Here is a 13621-nt window from a genome sequence, read left to right as displayed (position 1 = left end):
GAGTACAGAAGGGGCAGAAGTGGTGTCAAACCTGTTGGATACGTACTGCAATGCATCGGGGCAACGAGTGAATAATGATAAGTCATCAATTTTCTTTAGCAAAGGCTGCCCGCATGTTATACGGGACGGGATCAAAAACACTTTACAGGTCTATGATGAGCAACTCACTGATCGGTATCTAGGGATGCCAACGGATGTTGGGCAGGCTAAGAATGGTACTTTCAAGTATCTAAAGGACAAGGTGTGGGAGAAAATTAAAGGATGGATGGAGAAACTTTTGTCATATGCGGGTAAAGAGGTGTTAATCAAGGCAGTGGCTCAGGCTATACCCGCATATTCTATGTCATGTTTCAGGCTCCCTAGAGGTATTTGTGAAAGTATTACATCGCTGATCAGGCAATTCTAGTGGGGAAGTAAAAGAGGGAAGAGGAAACCTTGCTGGATATCTTGGGATGTATGCAATAAACCGAAGTATATGGGAGGACTGGGTTTTCGAGATATTGATCTTTTTAACCTCTCTTTACTGGCCAGACATGCTTGGCGGATTATACACACCCCCTCTACATTAAGTGCCAGGATTTTGAAAGCTAAGTACTACCCTACCTCGTCTTTTCTTGAAGCCGAGTTAGGCAGCAGGCCCTCACAAATATGGAGATCTATCTTAGACGGGAAGGGAGCTCTAATGCAAGGTATGATCCGGAGGATCGGAACGGGAGAAGAGACACGAATATGGGACCAAAACTGGTTACCCCGATCAGGCCTAATGAGACCAATTGTGTGTCTGGCGGCGGATAGACCTGCCCGTGTCGCGGAACTTATTGACTCAACCTCGGCAAGGTGGAAGGAGGACAAGGTTCGTGCGACTTTTCTGCCAGTTGATGCAAATGTCATACTCAAAATTCCGCTGTGTACTAGAAGAGTTGATGATTTCTGGGCCTGGGGGGAGGATGAACAAGGTGTCTTTTCAGTAAGGTCAGTCTACAAATTTTTGTTGAAAATGAAACTGCAAGGTGAAGCATTACTGCAACCGGTTGGAGGACACTCAAATGAGGCATATTAAAGTCCCATCAAAAATCAAGGTATTCTTATGGAGACTTTGCCATGAAACAATTCCAACAGCCGGGGTGTTACACCACCGGAATATGTCTACTACGAGTGTGTGTGCCTTCTGTTCCGCACAAGATGACTGGAAGCACACACTAGTGGATTGCGTGATGGCCAGAAGTGTATGGTCACTGTGTTCGGAGGATATGGTGGAGACTATGTGGGGCAATCTTTCTTTGGATGCAAAAAACTGGATTTTTACATTGCATGAATCGTTGTCGCAGGGGGATTTCATAAGAATGGTGGTGACACTTTGGGCAGTCTGGCGAGCCAGAAGGAGAGCTATACATGAAAGATATTTGATAGTCCTTTCACTACTAACTCTTTCATACTCTCCTTTTTGAGGGATCTGGAGATGATGGATAGAGGAGCGGGCAGTGGTATGAAGCGTGCTAGCTCGGGACAGCATACATGGATGCCTCCGCAAGAGGGTCATGCAGAGATGAATGTGGATGCGGCTGTATCCCAGCAAGGGGAGTTTGGTGCCGTGGGAGCAGTGTGCCGAGACCACAGGGGAGTTTTCTTGGGTGCTTCGATCTTAAAACTCGAGTTTATCACGGATGTGAGCACACTAGAAGCAATAGCAGTAAGGGAAGGCCAATCTCTGGCTGAGGATTTATATGAGAATTCCATTCAAATCGCTACAGACTGCAAGCGAGTGGTTGAAGATGTGCGGAAGAACTCGGCGGCTGGCTATGGAGCTATAGTGCATGAAATAATACTTCGTGCAAACTCTTTCCAATCATGTAAAGTAGTTCATGAGTTTAGGAGCTCGAATTTTGAGGCTCACAATCTTGCTAGATATGCTTTGTCCTTAGATTTTGGTCGTCATGTATGGCTAGGACAACCAGGAGATCTTGATTTTATTCCTATAAACATTATGGGCGATGAATAAAGCATGCGAGATTGTCTAAAAAAAAAACTACGTCTGCACGCAAAGGTCGTCCGGCCGCCTCCAGCGCTCCACCCATTCCCTGCGAACCTGCCGCCCTTCGCCGAAGCGCCCCTCCCTTCGCTTCGTTTCTCCCTCCGCCACGTACGCCACGCACCCACCTAGATCCTTAGCAGCTGCTCGTGTCCAGTCCTCCTGCTCATCCTCTACTGTGTGGATCCTCTCTCGGTAAGCCTCGATTGATCCCAATTCCCCGCTCGAATCTTGATTCTGTGCAAGTTACTGTTAATAATATTGCATCAGATGTCTCGCCACCCCGTGGGACAGGGCGACTCCGTAGGGCGTCCGACTAGGTTGTTTATGCCAGGCGGGGGTCTTCTGATAATAGATTGATGAACTGGTGGGCGTAGGTCTGGTCATAGTTGAGGTCTCTAGGGTGGAATTGGTTGTGAGAAAAGGTGCTTGATCCAATTTGTCTCCCTTTGATTTTCGATCATATAAATTTCAGACGAATTCGGTTGGAATTGAGATTTCTGGCACTAGACGTGATCCTACACTCGTGGTTGAGGCTTGTAGATTTTTTTCTTACTAGGAAACATGCCCGTGCGTTGCAACGGGAGAAAAAAAATCGTATGCCCCTATCCTCCTTGCACATAGATCCACATCACTTACTTGCAAGGATATATGGCCACAAATGCATATTCAAATTAAGAACGATCAAAATGCATATTATTTATCTTATATATATTTCATACAGGGAAAATTCAACCTTTGAAGAAAATGAGGTGAAAGAGTTAACTTCTGGAATGAACGTCAAAGCCAATTACCTTTTGGGGCAATGTATTATTAAAGTATATCCATACAACTTGCGATGTGATCATGAGAGAACAAAGTTGAATAATGATTTTTTTTATCAAGTAAAGAAGGTGAGAACAGTGCTCAAAACTCAAGTGTGAGATTATAGACAACATACAGATTGCCTTATTCCAACTGAAGAATATATGTACCAATGAGATCGATCTCCATGCTACACCAAATTATCAATTCATCAATTGTTTGTACATTGCATATCAATTTACTTGCCTGAAATTTTAAAAAACCTGACTGGTGATGAACTAACCGATTCACACAAAGAGCTAGTAAGAATGGCAATTGATATAAATGGCAAACAACAATCTAACAAAATAGTACAATACTTATAGAAACTGGCAACGAATTTGGAATTTAATATTTTATTGAATGGAAAAACCCCTCCGCATTATTAGTGATGCCAATCCTGAAATAACATAACAACTTGAAGAACAGAGAAAACTAATTTATTTGGAGCTCGTAGCTCAGAACACAAATTGCAGTTTCCAGCCTGAGAGATAGACACATGCCAGTTTCCCTCATATGTGTGACCTTCAGAATATTGCATTGCTCTCATTACCAAAATGAGGGCATCAAATATTTAACCTGCAAACCAGAACATGTGACAATATCTATGAAGAGCTGCATCTACTTCATTTCAATGACATATTGATTAGGAGGTAGTAGCATGCAACATATACAAATAAAAGTTTTGCAGTGCGACAAGCGCCACCTCCCCAAAATTCTGGAAAGCTCAATCTTATCGCACCTCCTCTTGGTCTTCCCCCTGGACTCCATCTAAGACAGCTACACGGCCGCCCGGGCGATCATTACAGCGAATGACACTGACTCAAGTTCACTCGACACCTTCTACTCCACGCTCAACTCGGCGAGACTCGGCCAACTCAAGTTGTTATCAGCAAGCCTTTGTGTGAATCGGTTAGTTCATCACCAGTCAGGTTTCAGTAACACATTTCAGTTTCACAAAATTATAATTCACCAGTCCACTGAACATGTTGCACATTTCAGTTTCACAAAATTATAAACATATCCTGAATATTTGATGATTTTGTACTAACTATACAGTACGATAGAATTACAAAAAGAAAAGTAAGACACTAACGGACTAACCTGCATGTCCTTGGTTTGTTCACTCTGTTTGCTCTGAATTGCAGATTACGTTTACAGCCACATAGTATCACGTCAAATGTCTCATGAATTAAGATCACAAAACTTCTCTAAAAAAAGAACATCACAAAACTCTCATGAACAATATGAGGTCATGCAGGATGCAACCAACCTTGGGTCGCTCGGGAAATCAAGCAAGATGTGTTATCCCTGGTCATGTTCTTGGCCGGCCTCTGTTGCTCCGCTCTCGCCCAATCATCGGATAACTGAAACCACACAAACCTCTTGAATTCCAACTCTAATCCGCCACCATCGGTCACTATGTGTGGCTCGACATGTGATGGCGTGCGTCCAGCAAATCCCTGCAGCTCGCCGACCCAAAACCCACCGCTGCCGCCACAATCTCCTAGCTGCACTATAGTCCAAGAAATTAGAATCTCGCACCATATGTAATCAAGAGCAGAGATACGGAAGAATTCAAATACTTGGGACTGACGAACGACGACAATCCTGATTCGAGACTTGGGCTTAGCTTAGCGGCCTGCTTCGAAATGTCTATAAAAGAGCAACCTCTATAAATGTCTATAGAAGAGCAACCTCAGTATAAACGTCTATGAAAGAGTTCAAATACAGAAGTTCATATAATACTACGAAAGAGTTTCAATAGAGGTTCTGAACTTCAATGTCTTAAAATTATTACTTCTTGATACAGCTACCTGAAATTAACAATAAGCGGGTTACAATATGAAATTCCCAACAGAAAAGATTAAGTGGTCATGCACACACACAACTCACTTCAACAGTTTTCGACCAGCTAGCTAACATGTGAAGCTGGGCTGCCTGTTCTTCAAGATATTTATTATATCTCCAGGCCCATTTCAGCATATGATGGAACGATTCTTTTAGCTCTCCTTTCTCAGACTCGCTCAATTGTGTGCGCAGTTCTTGAGACATCTAAACATCAAGAGAAGCAACTTGAAGAACATAATAATCTCAAACCCAATATGAACAGGACTGAACAAGCAACCTAGATAAGCTTTTGATGGAACACATCAAGATCAATCATTCAATCACCTCTCTCCGAAAAATAATATACACTACCAAATTCAGATGTTGTAGAATTCCGTAGGATCTCTTCAATCTAAGAATCAAAAAACTGATGAGATACGAAAAAACAAAATAATAATTTCACGGGTTCAAATGCACACCTTCGATTCAACTCTCAGATTGGAAAGCAGCTGAGGGTATTTCATTGAAGTGTATGGACATCTGAACTGGACAACTTCAAGCAATTACAAAACCTACATGAAACAAATAGCAAATAAGATTTTCCAGCGGACAAATTGTCAAGACATCTTTCTCTCACTGTTAATGAATAAAAAGTTTAGCAAGTCTGGATACTTCTAAAGTTTTGTGGTGTCTTGAATGGTGAACCATTCAGGACTGCTCCATGTGCAGGTATGAGTTTTATTAAGTTCGGTGAAGCATTTGCGCTTCAAGCCACATCTGACTCCGTCATTCGCTGTTCAGTGGCTAGGCCATCAATAATCCCAAATCCACTGCCAAGTCTAAAAGGCAATGTGTCTGATGAATCCAACAACTGGCAGCGGCAAAAACCGTTGAGAAATTAAACAAGAGCGCCACCGACATAAAGATAAATATAAGAGGAAAAGGCATTTATCTCTACCCTTATCAGGCAGCTAATATTCAGATGCAATTAAACAAGGCAATCCTAGGAACACTTAGGTTAGAAAAGCAAGTCAGGAGCACAATTAATTATCTCTACTCTCATATGTAAGCAATGATAGCAGGCAAAAACTATGCTCTTTGATTGCGAAGCAGAATGTTGCCCATCTGGAATCAATGAGTGATGCGCCATAGAGAGGGCACTTCTAGTTCTAGTGCTTCAGGGGTTGGTTTTTCAGCGTCAGCAGCACCATTAGGAAAATCACCTGCATCGGCCCCGGAGAAGAACCCACCGCGGCCGTGGCGCCCGGAGAACACCTTGCGGTTCTTGGCCACGACGTCGCACGCCGCCTCCGCCGGCATCCGGCGCGCGAACAACGCAGCCGCCAGGAACCATCCGGCGCCGGACCCTGCTTGAAGTAGTCCACTACGCGGGCCTCGGGGTTCCCGGACAGCTCCCGCAGTCAGCGCTCGAGCCTGACCAGCACGGCCGCGGCGAGCGTGCCCCGAAGAGCACGCCCCTGCTGGCTCCAGCGCCTGCGCGCCAAACAGGAAGTTGGACTCGTGGATGGAGAAGATCTGCTCAACGGCCCGACGCCGTGCTGCCCCGCAAGCCCCGGCAAGGCGGCTTTCATCCCCGCCGCATCGTGGTTGAACGCCTGGCTCAGCCCGCCCACACGTCGCGGCGGCTCACCCTTGGGCGCCCTGTCCGTGCGTGCGCCGGCCTCGACGCCACCGGCAACGGCCCGACGCCGTGCTGACGCGCCCGAGCCCGGGCGAGGAAGCCTCCATCCCCTGCCGCATCGTGGTCGCGTCGTCGTAGCTGTCGCCACCACCACGGACGTCGTCGCACAGCCGCAGCCTCCGAGTTCACCAGCCGCCGGTGCCCCCGTCCTCCCTGCGACCGGCGCCGCGACCCTCTACCTCGCGGACAACGACGACAGCGCCACTATCGACCGTCTCGGGCCGCCCCTTGCCTCGCTCACGTGGGCCGCAGACAACCCCTGCCGCGACGCCTCGTTCTATTCCTGGGCTTGGACGGCGCGTACGCCCGGTGGTGGAGAACGGGAATGGATAAGCTGCTGGTGGAGGATAGGGGGTTTAATGTAAAAATGAAACGTTTTCTAAACTTAAAATAGGACTGCGGGTTGATTTCATGTAAACTTATGAGCTTGTTTGCAAAACGGCCACGATGACGGACGACCAGAAGCATTAGCTGCTTTATTAGTAGGGAAAGACTGTAGTTGAAACATGTTGGCCTTGTACTGTTTAGTTTTTTTTTGTTAACAAATGCAACTGGTATGTTTGTCCTATTGTAGATTTTGTGCACTACTATTATGTTTTTTCGAGTATGGTGAAGCTGATATGCATATAATTTCAATTATTTTTCCTTCCAAACCAGGTTGAGGGATGACACCCCAGAGAGTTATTTGACTTTGAAGATAAACGAGACAAGATGGGCTCTTATCTAAGCACTGCAATCAGTAAGGCTCAATCCATGGATTCAGACGAGGTACATGGATCAGTTTCAAACAAAAGGGCCAAGATAACCGCATATGTTTGTGGGTCATATTCAAGGATAATTCCGACTCTTCCTGATGAGCTTTCATTTCAAATTCTAGCAAGGTTACCACGGATTCATTACCTAAAGATGAAGTTGGTTAGCCGAACTTGGAAGGCGGCAATCACCGGCACTGAGCTTGCCCAGCTGAGAAAAGAGCTTGGGTTAACTGAAGAATGGTTGTATATACTGACCAGAGTTGAGGCAAATAAGCTTGAATGCTATGCACTCGATCCATTGTTCCAGAAATGGCAAAGGCTGCCATCCATGCCTTCATTCGCCAATGAGGCGGATTCCACTGGGAGGACGCAGTATTCTGTGTTTCGGATGTGGAATGCAGTGGGCTCAAGCATCAGGATTGCTGATTTCTTTAGGGGATGGTTTTGGCGCCGATATGGTTTGGATCAAATGCCTTTTTGTGGGTGCTCTGTCGGAGTTGCTGATGGTTGCTTGTATGTCTTAAGGGGGTTTTCCAAAGCTGTTGCCTTGAATTGCGTGTGGAGGTATGACCCTTGTGTCAATTTGTGGCAGGAAGTTAACCCGATGATATCTGGTAGGGCTTTCTCTAAGGCATCATTATTGGAGAGTAAGTTGTATGTGGTTGGTGGTGTTAGTAGGGGTCGGAACGGATTGCTTCCTCTACGGTCGGGTGAAGTGTTTGATCCGAAAACTGGTTTATGGAGTGAGTTGCCGGAAATGCCTTTCGTGAAAGCACAGGTATTACCGACAGCTTTCTTGGCCGATGTGCTGAAGCCTATCATCCTATAACGGAAAGCTCTATGTTCCTCAGAGCCTGTACTCATGGCCATTCTTTTTCGATATTGGAGGTGAGATCTATGACTCGGAATTAAACTCTTGGTCAACTATGCCAGATGGTCTTGGCGATGGATGGCCAGCAAGGCAAGCAGGCACAAAATTAGGTGTTGTAGTCAATGATGAGCTTTATACATTGGAGCCTTCCAGCTCCTTGGACAGTGGACAGATAAAAAGGTATGATGCTGAAGAAGATGTCTGGAGAACTATAGTACCACACGTTCCAGTTCATGATTTCACTGATGCGGAGTCTCCTTATTTACTCGCTGGCCTTCATGGGAAGCTCCATGTTATTACAAAAGAGGCAAACAATAACCTTCAAGTTATGCAAGCTGTATTGGAGAATAACACGGGAAACGATACGCCTGAAGAAAACGTCTTATGGAACATAGTAGCCTCGAAGAACTTTGGGGCTGCTGAGCTTATTAGCTGTCAGGTTCTCAATGTTTAAAATGATGAGTTGCTGCCAGCACCGAGTTTTTTCCAACAAATACTTAGAGTCACTGAGACAATGTTACATACGGAATTGCTCCACACACGACATCATGTGGCCGATCCATGAACGACAATAAATCCAGCGAACAGAGTGTGGGCTGTGGACGAGTTTCGGTGGCTGGGATTCATCGTCGTGCACTGGTCGTCTAAATTAGTCGTCCGCCTAGCAGTGTTGTGTTACATATATTTAACTGGGAGTAATGTATGTACATTATACGTATTTAGATTCTTGCAAGTCAAGCCATTCCTCAAACAATGCCACATATAGTCATGTAGACAACACTATTGACGTACTCCCTCCGATTCTAAATGTAGGACCTTTTAGAGATTTCAATATGGACTACATACGAATCTATATTAGTATATAGATGTATTTGAGTGTTGATTCACCCATTTTGCTCCATATGCAGTTTACGTTTTAATCTCTAAAAGGTCTTATATTTAGGAACGGAGAGAGTACTGGTGTTTCTCCACAATCTGGAGGGAGTACCTTTTTCACAACCATTGCATGCACAAGGGCACCTCCAACGAGGATAATCTATTCACCCGCAAATGTTGGAACTGACCGGTGCAGATATTTTTAGCTATCCAACATGGCTCATCAAAATTATCTGGACTATTCACCCACAAATGTCCGGACTGTCTGATGTCGGCATAGGAGCTCGGATATGGTCCTCTCAAAGGGGAAAAAAAATTAGAGCACAGTTTATTCCCCGTTCTTTTTTATTCTCATATATCCTCGTTGACTTAAATCAAAAGTTGTAAAGTCATACTATAAAAAATTAATAACATCTACAATACCAAATAAATATAATATAAAAATATTTTCAATGATGATCTAATAATACTAATCTGGTATCGTGAATATTGATACTTTTATATATAAAATTGGTCAATCTTTTGGAAGTTGGAATTAAAATAAACATATTATACGATATAAGAGCAACTCCAACGGGGGGACCCAAATTGATGAAGGGTGGAACCCTAGGGGCCGATCTTTCACGATTTGGAGGGGATTTCACGAGGAACACGACGAACACACGAGGGGGAAACGAGAGGAAACACTCAAATCAACAAGGAAAGGTCACACATGTGCTAGATCTGAGAACACAAGGAGGGATACATGGTTCAAATCCAACGAAGGGGGTACAGACCTCCTAGAAGGAGGTCTTGAATCCGCTAGGCGATCTTCTCCGCGAAGTCTTGAATCCACGTGGGGGATCTTCTCCTAGATGGAGGGCTTGGCCTCCAATGGAGAACGTATCAAGTGGATGAGCAAAGATCTATCTCTCATATGAGCTAAACCAATGCTAACCCTAAAATGTAGGTACAAGATGAGTATATCTAGTCTAGGGGGCGAAAGGGTATATGGGCCTCGGCCCGAGTTACTACGCGCAGGCAGGGCCGAAAGTTCCGGGCGAAGGTCTGGGCAGGGTCCGGGCTATCCAGAGAGTTGGCACGGCGCGAGCGAGGCTGGTGTCTGGGCAGGCCGGAAGTTCCTGGGGGGGGGGGGGGAGGGAGGAGGTCCGGGCCCGGTTACAGGCTGGTTCCGGGCAAACCAGAGAGTTGGCACGCCCAGGTTCGTCTAGGTCGTCGGAGGCCGGAAGTTCCGGGATGGCCGGAGGTTCCGGGCGTGGGCCTAACGGTCCGAGCTGACCAGAGAGTGAAGGAAATATGCCCTAGAGGCAATAATAAAGTTCTTATTTATTTCCTTATATCATGATAAAAGTTTATTATTCATGCTAGAATTGTATTAACCGGAAAGTTAGTACATGTGTGAATATATGGACAAACAGAGTGTCACTAGTTTGCCTCTACTTGACTAGCTCGTTGAATCAATGATGGTTATGTTTCCTAACCATAGACATGAGTTGTCATTTGCTTAACGGGATCACATCATTAGAGAATGATTTGATTGACTTGACCCATCCGTTAGCTTAGCACGATGATCGTTTAGTTTGTTGCTATTGCTTTCTTCATGACTTATACATGTTCCTATGACTATGAGATTATGCAATTCCCGAGTATCGGAGGAACACTTTGTGTGCTACCAAACGTCATAACGTAACTGGGTGATTATAAAGGTGCTCTACAGGTGTCTCCGATGGTACTTGTTGAGTTGGCATAGATCGAGATTAGGATTTGTCACTCCGATTATCAGAGAGGTATCTCTGGGCCCTCTCGGTAATGCACATCACTATAAGCCTTGCAAGCAGTGTGACTAATGAGTTAGTTGCGGGATGATGTATTACGGAACGAGTAAAGAGACTTGCCGGTAACAAGATTGAACTAGGTATTGAGATACCGACGATCGAATCTCGGGCAAGTAACATACCGATGACAAAGGGAACAACGTATGTTGTTATGCGGTTTGACTGATAAAGATCTTCGTAGAATTGTAGGAACCAATATGAGCATCCAGGTTCCGCTATTGGTTATTGACCGGAGACGAGTCTCGGTCATGTCTACATAGTTCTCAAACCCGTAGGGTCCGCACGCTTAAAGTTCGGTGACGATCAGTATTGTGAGTTTATGTGTTTTGATGTATGGAAGATAGTTCGGAGTCCCGGATGTGATCAGACATGATGAGGAGTCTCGAAATGGTCGAGACGTAAAGATTGATATATTGGACGGCTATATTCAGACACCGGAAGTGTTCCGGATGATTTCGGAGAAAATTGGAGTGCTGGAGGGGTTACCGGAACCCCCCGGGGAAGTATTGGGCCTTAGTGGGCCTGAGGGAAGAGAGAGGGCTGCAGCCCAGGAGGTGGCGCCCCCCCTCCCATGGGAAGTCCGAATTGGACTAGGGGAGGGGGGCGCAGCCCCTCTTTCCCTCTCCCTCTCCCTCTCTTTCCTCCCCCTCCCCTCTTCCGAGTTGGACTAGGAAAGGATGAATCCTCTTCCTAGTAGGAAGAGGATTCCTCCTCTCCTTGGGGAACACCACGGCTGGTCGGCCTCCCCCTTGCTCCTTTATATACGGGGGTGGGGGGCACACAAAGACACACAAGTTGATCATTGATCCCTTAGCCGTGTGCGGTGCCCCCTCCATCATAATCCACCCCAGTCATATCATCGTAGTGCTTAGGCGAAGCCGTGCGACAGTAGCATCATCATCACCGTCATCATGTCGTCGTGCTGACGAAGCCCTCCCTCGACACTCAGCTGGATCGAGAGTTCATGGGACATCACCGAGCCGAACGTGTGCAGATCGCAGAGGTGCCATACTTTCGGTACTAGAATCGGTCGGATCGTGAAGACGTACGACTACATCAACCGCGTTGTCATAACGGTTCCGCTTATGGTCTACGAGGGTACGTAGACAATACTCTCCCCTCTCATTGCTATGCATCACCATGATCTTGCATGTGCGTAGGAAATTTTTGAAATTACTACGTTCCCCAACAGTGGCATCCGAGCCAGATTTATGCGTAGATGTCATATGCATGAGTAGAACACAAAGGAGTTGTGGGCGCGGTATATACATATTACTTGCCGTCACTAGTTGATTCTTGATTCAGTGGCATTGTTGGATGAAGCGGCCCAGACCGACATTACGCGTACGCTTACGCGAGACTGGTTCTACCGACGTGCTTCGCACACAGGTGGCTACTGGGTGTCTGTTTCTCTAGCTTTATTTAATCGGATTCAATGAACAGGGTTCTTTCTGAAGATCAAAAAGCAATCACTATACCGCGTTGTGGTTTTTGATGCGTAGGTAAGAACGGTTCTTGCTCAGCCCGTAGCAGCCACGTAAAACTTGCAACAACAAAGTAGAGAACGTCTAACTTGTTTTTGCAGGGCATGTTGTGATGTGATATGGTCAAGACGTGATGAGATATAAATTGTTGTATGGGATGATCATCTTTTGTTAAAGTTATCGGCAACTGGCAGAAGCCTTATGGTTGTCTCTTTATTGCATAAGATGCAAGCGCCATACAATTGCTTTACTTTATCGCTATGCGATAGCAATAGTTGGCGAGACGACCATATGATGACACATTGATAGAGATCAAGATGATGGAGATCATGGTGTCATGCCGGTGACGATAGAGATCATGACGGTACTTTGGAGATGGAGATCAAAGGCGCAAGATGATCATGGCCATATCATGTCACATATTTTGATTGCATGTGACGTTTATCCTTTATGCATCTTATTTTGCTTAGTTCAACGGTAGCATTATAAGATGATCTCTCACTAAATTTCAAGGTACAAGTGTTCTTCCTGAGTATGCACCATTGCCAAAGTTCGTCGTGCCGAGATACCACGTGATGATCGAGTGTGATAAGCTCTACGTTCACATACAACGGGTGCAAGCCAGTTTTGCACACGCAGAAATACTCGGGTCAAACTTGACGAGCCTAGCATATGCAGATATGGCCTCGGAACACTGAGACCGAAAGGTCGAGCGTGAATCATATAGTAGATATGATCAACCTAGTGATGTTCACCATTGAAAACTACTCCATTTCATGTGATGGTCGGTCATGGTTTAGTTGATTTGGATCACTTGATCACTTAGATGATTAGAGGGATGTCTATCTAAGTGGGAGTTCTTAAGTATATGATTAATTGAACTTTAAATTTATCATGAACTTAGTCCTGGTAGTATTAGCATATCTATGTTGTAGATCAATGGCTCGCATTTAGCTCCCCTATTTTATTTTCGATATGTTCCTAGAGAAAACTAAGTTGAAAGATGTTAGTAGCAATGATGCGGATTGGATCCATGATCTGAGGATTATCCTCATTGATGCATAGAAGAATTATGTCCTTGATTCACCGCTAGGCGACAGACCGATTGTAGGAGTAGATGCAGACGTTATGAACGTTTGGCAAGCTTGATATGATGACTACTTGATAGTTTAGTGCACCATGCTTTACGGCTTAGAATCGGGGCTTCAAAGATGTTTTGAACACCATGGAGCATATGAGATGTTTCAAGAGTTGAAATTAGTATTTCAGACTCATGCCCATGTCAAAAGGTATGAGACCTTTGACAAGCACCTTGCCTACGAGATGGAGGAGAATATCTCAGCTAGTGAGCATGTGCTCAGAATGTCTAAGTACTACAATCACTTGAAAAAAGTGG

The 13621-nt window shown here is 45.3% G+C and overlaps 1 long non-coding RNA gene and 1 pseudogene across 1 annotated transcript; one reads left to right on the top strand and one right to left on the bottom strand.

Annotated features, from left to right (window-relative positions):
- The first annotated feature begins 2019 nt into the window (after window positions 1-2019).
- Window positions 2020-8919, top strand: LOC123127508 (F-box/kelch-repeat protein At1g22040-like; annotated as a pseudogene).
- Window positions 3394-5869, bottom strand: LOC123127509 (uncharacterized). The gene is made up of 2 exons (XR_006462557.1): window positions 4459-5869; window positions 3394-4383 (listed from the first exon to the last, which is right to left on the bottom strand). It is a non-coding gene; the product is annotated as an uncharacterized lncRNA (long non-coding RNA).
- Window positions 8920-13621: the final 4702 nt, after the last annotated feature.

Source organism: Triticum aestivum, chromosome 6A (assembly GCF_018294505.1).
Source record: "Triticum aestivum cultivar Chinese Spring chromosome 6A, IWGSC CS RefSeq v2.1, whole genome shotgun sequence".
NCBI lineage: Eukaryota > Viridiplantae > Streptophyta > Magnoliopsida > Poales > Poaceae > Triticum > Triticum aestivum.
The sequence above is the reverse complement of the archived record's forward strand: the minus strand, read 5'-3'. Positions and strand labels throughout refer to the sequence as shown.